The following is a 12,118-nucleotide window of genomic DNA, read 5'->3' as shown; positions in this document are numbered from 1 at the left end:
TGATTAACAAAACAGACGGAGTAAACAGCTAGACCCAAAGCCCTAACATATCATGTCATAGAACCGCGGATCCCCTATATCCAAGCACGAGGGATTTAGCTACGCATAATTAAATGAAGAACAACAATCAAAGTAGAAAATAAAACTAATGATTGCATGATGGAATCAAATAGATATTGAACTAGCATAAAACGGAATAAATAAGAACAATAAAAGAACAATAATGAAATTAAAGTACGAAGAACAATTGAAATTACCGAAATTGAAAGGGAAAGATTACAAGTTTAGAGCCGAAAAATGGAAGGAGCAAAAGTAACGTGTAAAACAGTTTTTTTTTGCAAAAGTAAAGATGCCCTAATCAAGTTTTCAGCTTGTCTTTATATAGAAATAGCTAAGAATTATTAATTAAACGACTAATGGGCCGAAATAATAAGTTAAGCAAACACGGCCTGATAAGTAAAATAGTCGATCGACGAAAATTCCACTCGATCGACTAAATAGAACAAGCGTCAGGTCTCCGGTTAGCAAAAAGTCGATCGACTACAGAGACCAGTCGATCGACTAAAGATACCAGTCGATCGACTATAAAAACCAGTCGATCGACTTTTCTTCAGCGCGCATTTCCTACAACGCGCACCGAATTTCAAACAGCCGTCATTTCTTCGTTACTTGGGCAAATAAAGCGTTTTCGGTGGCGTTGGAAAGCTAAGAGGATAAGTTTTCACCTCCAATTAGAATGACTTGATTATCATTTGTAGAACTCGAGTTATGGCTCTTCAAAGTAGGCACTAGTAATGTGAAGCCTTTCTTTTGCTCACTAAGCTTCTTTACTTCACTAAGTACTCCAAAAGGATGGTTTCCAAGCTCATTTCCATCAAGACCAAGATTTCAAGCTTTCGTGATGAGTTTTAGCTTATTTGTACATACTCGAGCCTATAACCTGCATAGAACACCACACGGCCCAAAGTAGACGATTCATGGGAGAATAGTAGCTAGTAGCTACTAAATAAGCATAGAAATGCGTGCAAATGAGCAAGGTAAATGTACGAAATAGGCACGCATCAAACCTCCCCAAACCAAACCCTTGCTTGTCCCCAAGCAAGCAAAGATTAAGGACAAAAACAACTAATGGAACGGTAGACAAGCTCAGAGCTAACTATGCTTCACACGCCCAAACCAATTTAATGCACGTACCCAAAACCAAAGTACATAATCGATTGCAAACGAGTTATACATATGAAACAACTTACTGAACCTTCAACCTTGCAAGACTCATATATTTCGGACTCTCACGGGTCGCTCATCACTCATTAAAGAACATGGTGAGTATATAATGTAAGATGGAAAGAAATAAGACACTCACCTAACTGCAGCCTATAAGAACATGCATGCAGTCTAACATGATAGTCATCTCTACCGACCGTACATATGCATTCCAACCAAACAGGACCAAGTCGCATGCCGAAGACTTACAAATATGGTGAAGTGAGGTAGTTGGGTAAGAAGGGGTACAACATTTTTGGAAAAGTGGAGGTAAGAGCCAAGCTAGTACCAAAACGAAACCAATGGTAAGCAAATCTCGTTCAACAACCCAACCATATAAGATAAAACAATGCCAAAACTGGCATAAACTCACACACCAAAACAAATTACTCCTTAGATAATATGGAACAAGAGCATAGGAGTGAACCATTTCTTTTTCAACTTGATTTTCCATTTTTCTCTTTTTTTTTCATTCTTCATATTCACGTTTTTTTTTTCTTTTTCCTTTTTTTTTTTCTCATTCTTCAATTTCCTTCTTCTTAGACCCTTCACAACAAAAAGATTTGCCACAATCGACAGATACACATATACCCAAAAATATTAACCGTACTAGCTCGACTTGGGTAGGCTATATAGGAATGTGGTTAACAATTCCGTCAAAATAAGTCAATATGGATATGTGAGGCTCAAGGGTAAAATAAGAGGAAAAAGGATGCCTCTCCACATATGACACCACCACTTACCCGAATGCATACAGGTACTAAGAGACAAATGCCATGCTTATGCAAATTGATCTTACATGTCTTATAAGGAGTACTACTCTCATCCTGGTATGAAACTGATCATGAATGTCATCAGTTTATTTAGCTCTAATACCTCAGAAATTTTGAGTTGGTTGCCGATATTAAGTCAAGTTTATTCGTTTAGAAAAGTTGATCACAAACTCGTAGATTATGCAATGACCGTACAAGAGTGGCAAAGCAAGGCTTAGGTGAAAAATAAAGCATAGGCGCAATTTCATCATTGTTATCTAACCATTCCGACTCGACCTAATATGCAAAAGAAAAACATGTTTTTCTAAATTTTTCAAATTTTTCAATTTTTTTGAGTTTCTTATAGTGGAAAAGGAAAAACAATGCATACAGAAATGTAATAAACATGCAAAGAGAAATGCAGTAAAGATGCAGATGGATGCAATTAGACAGATGCATACCCTCCCCAAACGAAATCATGCAATGCCCTCATTATGTTGAGCAAACACTGGCAGCAGTGCAAAATATAAAGGGAAAAGGGGATATGCGAAACCAGATGAAAACAAATAAAGGAAAGTAGAAGGAAATAGGGGCAGCGGGAACTTACAATTTAATGACCTCCCCAAACCAGCCAAAAACAAGGGAGGTCATGGCCAGCAGTTTCTAATCATAACCCACAGCGTAACCGGGATCATCATCTCCTTAAATAACGTGCCGATTTCCAGGAAAAATCGATCGACCAACATCACCAGTCGATCGAATAACAACCTCAGTCGATCGACCAAAACAACCAGTCGATAGACCTACAACCCCAGTCGATCGACCAAAATAACTAGTCGATCAACTTTTCTACTCTTTGTACGCAGCACAAACTCGTCTTTCATGCATAGTTCACCAAGACGACACACCTCTATGCCGATGCACCTGAAAATAACGCACAAATCTCCTAACAAAAACCAAAGCACATGTCTCAATTGTCTCAGTAGCAAACGGAAATAAATCCTAATTACAACGCAAATAAAGCAAACGATAAACTAAACTAAAATGTCCTTTGTTAAATAAAAGTTTATTCCACCGGGTTGCTTCCCGATCAACGCTGGTTTTTGAGGTCCCGCCCGACCTTACTTCATGAGTCATCAACAATCAGGCGGCGCACAGCTTGGCCGCTGACTAAATGAAGTCCCCTCAACATTCTTCACCTTGGGCCACCACTCAAACATGGTTTTGAAAATAGAAGATCGTCCCGCATCATAGGCTTCCTTGCAACACTTTGCACGTAGCAAGGGATCTCCTTTTTTATCACCATAAGTAGCATCGCCAGCTTCAGAGAACGCACCCAACGCACCAAATCCAACTCTTGAATCTTCCTTGTAGCTCAACCCGTCATGTCCTGTAAAACGAGATACAAAAGCATGGTCCTCCCTCTTGCTCCCAGCATGGGGCAAAGGTGTCACAGTAATAGAAAAACAGGACTCAACTGTAGGACTATCAACTACCACATGGCAAGGTACAACTTGCATAGGTGCCCTACGGACACTACATTGGGTGTAGGTCAGCTTCTCACCCCTACTTTAAATGTCAGAGTCCTTGCTCCTACGTCAATAATTGCACTAGCAGTGTGCAAGAATGGTCTCCCTAGGATAATAGGGGTATGGGTATCCTCAGGAATGTCCAACACAATAAAATCGACGGGTATAAAGAACTTACCTACCAGCATAGGAACATCTTCTAGGATCCCTAAAGGACGCGACAAGGAACGGTCTGCCATTTGGACAGTCACATTTGTGCATCTAAACTCAGTCAAACCTATCTTTTGAGCTAAAGATAAAGGTAAGACACTGATGCTAGCACCCAAGTCGCATAAAGCATTATCAATAGTATGGGTGCCTATAAAACAGGGGATAGAAATACTACCTAGGTCGGCCAATTTAGGTGGAGACTTATTTTGTAGGAGTGCACTACACTCCGCAGTAAAAGCTATAGTCTCTACCTCATCAAAACTCCTCTTACGAGACAGAATTTCTTTCATAAACTTTGCATATGAGGGAATTTGAGTAATAAGTTCAGTGAAAGGTACCGTTACCTACAGATCCTTCACGACTTTCAAAAACTTCCTGAATTGCTGCTCAATCTTCGTATTCAGCTGTCGGGCCGGAAAGGGAAGCTTAATCGCAATAGGTGGCTCGACAATTTTACTCTTTCCTCCGTCCGAAATGGACGCCTTATCAGCAGTAGAAGGCGTTTTACAAGCAGTAGACGATGAATAAGCAACTCCGTCTGGACAATTAGTCGATCGACCACTTTTTTCAGTCGATCGACTACTTTCTTCAGTCGATCGACCACTTTTTTCAGTCGATCGACTTTTTTCAGCTTTGTCAATGTCATGTTTTGCTGTTTTAGTCGATCGACCACTTTTTTCAGTCGATCGACTTTTTTCAGACATTACAACAACTTCGTCAGCACTTTCATCTTCCGCATCAACATCCATATCTTCAATAATAACCTCGGTGTTCACGCGGGACATCTCTGGTCTATCATATGTAGGACCACTTCGCAGATGTATTATCAAATATGAACGACTTCCCTAATCATTAGTAGAGGCCGCTATCGAGGCGGGCGGGATTAGGTGTTCAGTAAAAGGACTTCCTAATACGTACCCTCACCCCTTATTCCAGATCTCTGTGAACATCCGTGTTCATTGGCATACAAGAGAGTCATTCTAGACATAGAATGCTAAGGGTAACGAGTTCTTAGTGTTCATGTCACTACTTTGTGTCTTGACATGACACGAGGTATTCGAACGGTTCCAATTTCCCATAAAAATTGCTGGCGACTCCACAAATGCAAACGCTTGTCCCAAGCGCCCCCTTGTCCCAAGCGCCCCCTTGTCCCTCGTGTCCACAACTGGCAATTCTGTTAGTGGCAGAATGTGTCGTATATGCAAAGCCGTCATGGCATGGGGTGATTGTTTTGCAGAAGCTAATCGAATCAAGAGAAGTGAGATGTTAGAAGATGACGTTATTCAAATGGCTCATAAGTTACATAAAGGAAAATTCAACTATGAACATGTTTGGCGCTTGTTAAGACATTATAGAAAATGGGAAGATCACATTGCTCCATATGCCAGAATTAACCCGGGGAAAAGAGCTCAACAAGAATATCCAACCACTCCTACAAATGTTGGTACACCCGAAACCGGTAGTAGTGGCAAGAGAATTAGGCTTAATTATGGAGGGTTCTCTCCAGCTTGCTCTATAGAAGAAGGAAGTGCATCTAATACTCGTCCAATTGGTAGAGATGCAGCTAAAAAAAGTAAGGGGGCGTTGAAAATTGTTATCGGAGAGGTGAGTCATTTTAGTAACGCCGTGAAGAATTAAATTTTAATATGACTAGTGATAAAGATAATGAGTTGAGGAGGTTGTCCATAGACGAAGAGAAAGTAAGGGTCAAAGAAAAGAAGGTTAATTGGTCAATACTTAGCAAACCAATGGAGTGTCCGTCTTTAACTCCGGAAATGAAAGAGATGAAGGCGAAACTCATAAGAGAACTATTATAATAATTCGTACTATTTTAATTTAAATTATGCACTTTTATTAGAAAGTAATGTACTTTGTACTATTTTAATTTATATTATGCACTTTTATTAGAAAGTAATGTATTTCGTACTAGCTTAATTTATATTATTCTCTTTTATTATAAAGTAATGTATTTCTATTATGTAAAATATTGTCTTGTAATGTTATATATCAAATTTTATGTACTTGTATTATATTACAAAATCTTATCTTATCTCTTATCCACATAAAATCTAACATTATCCATATAAATTCGAAGAAAATCCTACACTATCAACATAAAACATTATCTTATCCTCATCAATTTCCTTTATATAAAGCACTCACCCTCACTATTGTAAATCACTAAAATAACTCTAAAATATTCTCATATTTAACCAAAAAATGTATCCCTCAAGTTCTTATCATCTTTCTCCCTCAGGCTCACCACCACCATCATCTTCTTCCTTATCATCAACCTCGTCAGAAGAGAATGCTAGGCAGGAGAGGCGGAGGCAAAAAAGAGTTGCAACATACGAAGCAGTCAGGTATATGGTAAATTATATGGCAAATAATGTTATACCACTTATATTGGTAAACTATATGTCAAATAATAAAGAAAGAACATATATTGAGAGAAACCGAAAAGAGGGCCATGCCCGTCTTTTTAACGATTATTTCTCTGAAAACCCAGTTTACCTTCCACAAATGTTTAGACGTAGGCTTCGAATGCGCAAACCTTCACTCTTGCGTATTGTAGAGGGTGTATGAGCTTATGATAAGCATTTTCAACACAAACCTGATGCTACAAGTAGGTTAGGTCTGTCACCATTAATTAAATGCACATTAGCACTTCGTCTCTTAGCATATGGAGAGGCTGCTGATAGAGTGGACGAGTACTTGAGGCTTGGAGAATCAACAACAAGGAAGGTTCTTGTTAGATTTCCTGAAGCTGTTATTCATAAATTTGGGGATGAGTATCTAAGACGTCCAACTGTTCAGGATCTTCAAAGGCTTCTATAGGTTGGAGCGTATAGAGGATTCCCAGGCATGTTAGGAAGTATCGACTGCATGCATTGGAAGTGGAGAAGCAATTGTGATATGGGAAGCAGTTGCATCACAAGATTTATGGATAGGACATTCAATTTTTGGTGTACCTTGATCGTGCAATGATATAAATGTGTTACACCGGTCACCTGTTTTTGATGACGTATTAAATGGGCGAGCTCCTCGGGTTAATTATATAGTTAATGGTCAACAGTTTGACATGGGTTATTATTTGACCGACGGTATATATCCTCAATGGTCAACTTTTATACCATCATTCTCTCTTCCACAAACACCCAAAGATAAGTTGTTTGCCGAAAGACAAGAGGCAGCAAGGAAGGATGTGGAGCGTCCTTTGGAGTACTTCAGGCGCGATTCACAGTTATTCGAAAACCAGCTTTAACATGGAAAGAGTCCATGTTAAATAAGGTAATAACGACATGTATTATACTACATAACATGATAGTGGAAGATGAACGTGATACATATGAAAATTATGCTGATTATTCAGAGTATGGGAATCTTCATTCACATTCAAGAAGCTGAGTACGGAGCGGGATATCAGATTGAAATTGATAGATATATAGTAAATCGTGACAATTTGCGTTCTAGAAATACGCACATGTCCTTAAAAAAAATTAATTAAGCATATTTGGCAACGGTTTAGCGCTGAAAATTGAAGTATTTAAATCAGCAAGTTGTACTCATAGTTTTTTATTAGTTATGTAATTGTCTTAGAATTTGTAATGTTTCCAATTTTTTAATGAAAAATAGTTTCTCTATTTTTAAAAGTGTGATGATTAATTACGATTATTAACTAAATACGATTATTAATTAACTTACACAATTATAAAAATAAAGTGATGTGCTCATTTTATATAGACTTTTACCCCCCATTTTAGCTCGGTTTTTATTGTATAACGTACTTTAATTAGTATATTTGTGAGCTAATCTTGTGTTCTAGGTGTATTGTTTGTATTTGTTACATTTTGTAGGAATCTAAGCATTTAGAGGCTTTTTCCAATCACATTAGCATACACCAAAGTTCACTAAGATAATTGGAAACAAGATGGACCAAGCATGACAATGGAGGTGTTTCCAAGCCCAAGCAAGAGTGCGTGAGACAATGCAAAACGATCCTACAAAGAGCCCACTAAGAAGTCCAAATTCATGTGGAAAATATCAAGCATAGGATACTCTTTGAGAGCTCTTAAGATGATAGATTAAACATTTAACCGGGTGCATTAAGGGTCATTTATCACGTACATTGGATTCCCTCAATATTTAAGCAAGAAATTAAGAAAAAAATAGCCGGATTACCACGCCCCCGATCGAGGCTGGCAACCTCGATCGGGGTTGACCCTCTCTTGCAATTTTACAATATGCCCCTATTTTCTTATAAATAGGGGTCTTAATCCGTCATTAGGGATATCTTTTTCTCACGTCTTCATACACTATATTAGCCTTAAGCAAAATTCTCTCATTAGTTTTCATATTTAGTTTCAATATTGTTAAGCATTTGATTGTTAAACATTTGGTTATTTATTCAAGCATTTGGTTCTACTTTGTTCTTCTTTGCAATTCAAGTTCCATTTTCATTACGGTATTCCTAATTCTAGCTTACTATTTTACATTTCTATTTTAGTTATCACATAGTTTAAGCACTTTTATTATATCACATTAGATTATTCTTATTTTATGTTTTATCATTTAGTTTATATCATTTCTACAATCATGTTTAGCATTTTATTTAACAAAGTTTGTAGTTTACATTTTAATATGAGTAGCTAAATTCCTTAGCCTAGAGGCTAGGGAAGCCATGCAAAATCAAATATGTAAAATGATAAATTAGGTTGATATAATATCGTCTAATTGTTTCTATCACATGTTTGCATCGTCACGTTTAATCTTTGTTTAAAGGACATATTCACTGATTAAGTTTGTTAATTCGTTCTAAAAGTCGAGAGGCATGGAATCAGATTAGACTAAGCATGTGTAGTAAGACGACATAGTCATAAATGAGAGTTTCTCTAGGACCCGGTCTATGGTTGACAATAATATCGTAAGGTGGGTGTCTCTAAGCCTAAACAATTGACAATGCTGTTATTACCGAGTTTAACATGAACATATATTTACCTTTGTATGTGTGACCCGACTCCCTTAGACTCCTTTTATCATATTGTTTACAATTTTATAATTATTAATCATCAAACCAACCAATAAATCAAACCAAACGAAATTGACCTTGATAAGAATCTCTCCATAGCATATCACAACGCAATTACCGTCTCCTTGTGTTCGACCTCTATTACTACACTAATTTGTGTTTAGGGTAATTATCTTTGCATAGGTGTACGATAGCCTATCAAATTTTGGCGCCGTTGCCGGGGAGCACGATTTTATTGCGTATTGATTTGTCGATTTTTATCTTGTTTTCTTTTGTCTTAAGGAACACTTGTTCCTTGAGACCGTTACTTATCATTTTCTAGAAATTACCGTCTTATGCCCAGGTCTTCTCGTAGTGGAGATTTGCTTTCGCCGGATTCCGAGCCCGAGAAAACCTTTAGGAGAAGACGACGTTTTTGGAAAGAAGTGAAAGAAGCCACTTCTCCCGTACAAGTTGAACATGCTAGAAAGTCTTACTTAGACGATATAGAAGCCCTTGAAGAGGAGGAGGTTTCAAGTTCATCATCTCCACCACCACCCCACCATCTCAAACTAAAAAGATGGTGAAACTTTCCGATCACTCAAAGTCCACCGTGGCCATGCTTCCTGCCGGTATCACAACTACTCAAATTACCGCGCCGGACTTCGAGATTAAACCGGCTTTCATTAGCCTTGTGGAGAGGAAGCAATTTGGGTGAAGTCCTTTGGAGGATCCCAATTTGCATGTGCAAAATTTCTGCGATTATTGCTCCATGATCCGTCAAACGAGCGTCACTCAAGCCCAAATAAGGGAAATACTTTTCCCTTTCTCTTTGAAGGACAAGGCCAAGCTTTGGATCAATAGACTTGACCGCACCGCTATGGGAATCACCAATTTGGAAACATTGGCTCTTGCGTTCTATCAAAAGTTTTTTCTACCGGTGAAAACTCAAACCTTGAGGAGCCAAATCACCGGATTCCGTCAACAAGTTCTTGAGAGCTTATATGAGGCTTGGGAGAGGTACAAAGAATTGCAAAGACAATGCTGATAGGCTTATCGTGTACCTATGCAAAGATAATTTCTCTAGACACAAATTAATGTAGCAATAGGGGCCGAACACAAGGAAACGGGAATTACGTCGTGAATTGCTATGGGTAGATTCTTATCAAGGTCGATTTCGATTTTGGTTTGGTTTGTTTGTTTGATGATTAATAAAAATTATGATGTAAATTATATAATTAAAATGGAGTCTAAAGGGTTTGGGTCACACATGCAAAGGTAAACATATGATTATGATAAGTTCGGTACTAATAATTTTGTCAATTGTTTAGCTTAGAGATACCCACCTTACGGCATTAGTATCAACCATAGACCGGGTCCTAGAGAAACTTTTGTCCATGAATAGGTCGTCCTACTACACATGCTTAGTCTAATTCGATTCCGTGCCTCTCGACTTTAGAACGAATGAACAAACTTAATCTAAGATTACGGCCGATAACCAAAGATTAAACGTGACAATGCAAACATGTGATAGAAACAATTGAACAATATTATTATCAACCTATTTAAACATGTTATATATTTGATTTTTGCATGGCTCCCCTAGCCTTTAGACTAGGAAATTTAGTTACTCATATTAAAATATAAAGGGTTAATTGATAGGAATAATCCAAACTATGTCTCCCCTTCTCATATTAATCCATACTATATTTTAACTCAAAATAATCCGAACTATACACTCATTTAACTTATACTAAACTCATGCAATTTTTGACCTGTGACAACAGGTAAGGTAAAGGGTCAAATTAATGTGGGTCCCATTCTTCATCATCTTCCTGCATGTTCTATTTTCAACCCAGAAAAACCATGGGTAGTAAGAAATTTTAAGCCATTTCACTCTTCCATATATCAGTTTTGTACCCGATCGAGACCGTAGTGAACTCGAAAACAGAAAAACAACGGAAACAGGCGCGATAGTGTATCTAAAATCAGAAGAAAGTTAACCGTAACTCGCTGTTTTTCCATATAAGAGAAACTATTATTTTCCTATCTAGTTTTTCAAGGAATCCGATGAATAGAAAACATGATTTGGTAATATTTATTTACTTTGTCATCTTCCTCCTGTTTCCATTGTTTTTCTGTTTCCATTGCTGGGTACAATTTATGGGTTCTTCGTTCTATTCTTTATCTTCAACACTAAATTTCAGATGAAAAATAATAGTTTCTCTTATACCAAATCGCATCATCTATCTAAATTAACAACAATACCCAAACAACAAACAACCCACGGTTCTTATTCTTCTCTTTCATCTTCTTCCTCCTGTTAGAAATCTATATCTCATTATACAACATATTCATATATGTTACAATTTAATTTTGTCATAAAAAAAAATTAGATCTTATGCATACAAACATAAATAAATATAGAGAAGAAATCGTCATTCTTACTATGAAAGTTTCGGATTTTGGGCACAAGTAAGATCTCCTTCTTACTTGTTCTTGAGCTTTCCTTATATGGAAGAACAAAGATTCAAGCTTAGAATATCTCCCAAAGATGTATACCCAAGATAACCTCTTAAAAATAAATATTATTTGAATCTAGAACAATATTTATCTTACTAAAATTGACCCAAAACTATTATTTTTGTCTCTTGTAATTTCGGCCAAGAGAGGATAATTTTTGGAGCTTTTATTTCTCTAGTTTTTCATAAGATGTAGAGAGGTTTTTGTATTTCTTACACTAGAAATAATGTGTAAAGTTATGAATGAAAAAATTAGAGAGAAAAACTCTCTATATTGGCTTTAGAAAACCGGTGGGGGGAAAGAGGGAGAGCCAATGCATGGACAAGTTATTCTTCTCAAGAAAACATAGGCTTGCATGGCTATAAGCTAGATGTGTAATCATTTTGTTTCCACTTAAATAATTTACACAATTTAAACATTATTCTCCCTCCAATATTTCGGTCCATATAAGATAAAATGGGTTCCATTTTATCTTTGTCAATTTGTCACATGTCACAAGTCATGTAAAATTGTCATGCATTTTTAACATATTAAAAATCAACGCATTAATAAAAATACATCATGTACAAAATCGACTTAGTAATTCATAATTACTTGTACCAAAACGTTTTACCAATTATAAATCACAACATCTTGTATTTATAATAAATTATTCATTCAGTTTCAATTGTTTCCGTAAACAATAATTTCATCTAAGTAATAAAACAATTCGATCACTTAGACCGTATCTTATTTAATCAAATTACAATGAGACACGTAAATATTACTTCCAAAAACGTCCGTCAATTTTAAGTAATTTAATTAACTCGTATCGTCATACGATCAATTAAATA

At 36.8% G+C, this 12,118-nt stretch overlaps 1 non-coding gene across 1 annotated transcript; it reads right to left on the bottom strand.

Moving 5' to 3' along the window:
- Positions 1 to 9,713: 9,713 nt before the first annotated feature.
- On the bottom strand, positions 9,714 to 9,816 carry LOC141603987 (small nucleolar RNA R71). The gene has a single exon (XR_012525817.1). It is a non-coding gene; the product is annotated as a small nucleolar RNA R71 (small nucleolar RNA).
- Between the last annotated feature and the right edge of the window lie 2,302 nt (positions 9,817 to 12,118).

Source organism: Silene latifolia, chromosome 9 (genome assembly GCF_048544455.1).
Source record: "Silene latifolia isolate original U9 population chromosome 9, ASM4854445v1, whole genome shotgun sequence".
In the NCBI taxonomy this organism is placed as follows: Eukaryota; Viridiplantae; Streptophyta; class Magnoliopsida; order Caryophyllales; family Caryophyllaceae; genus Silene; species Silene latifolia.
The sequence above is the reverse complement of the archived record's forward strand: the minus strand, read 5'-3'. Positions and strand labels throughout refer to the sequence as shown.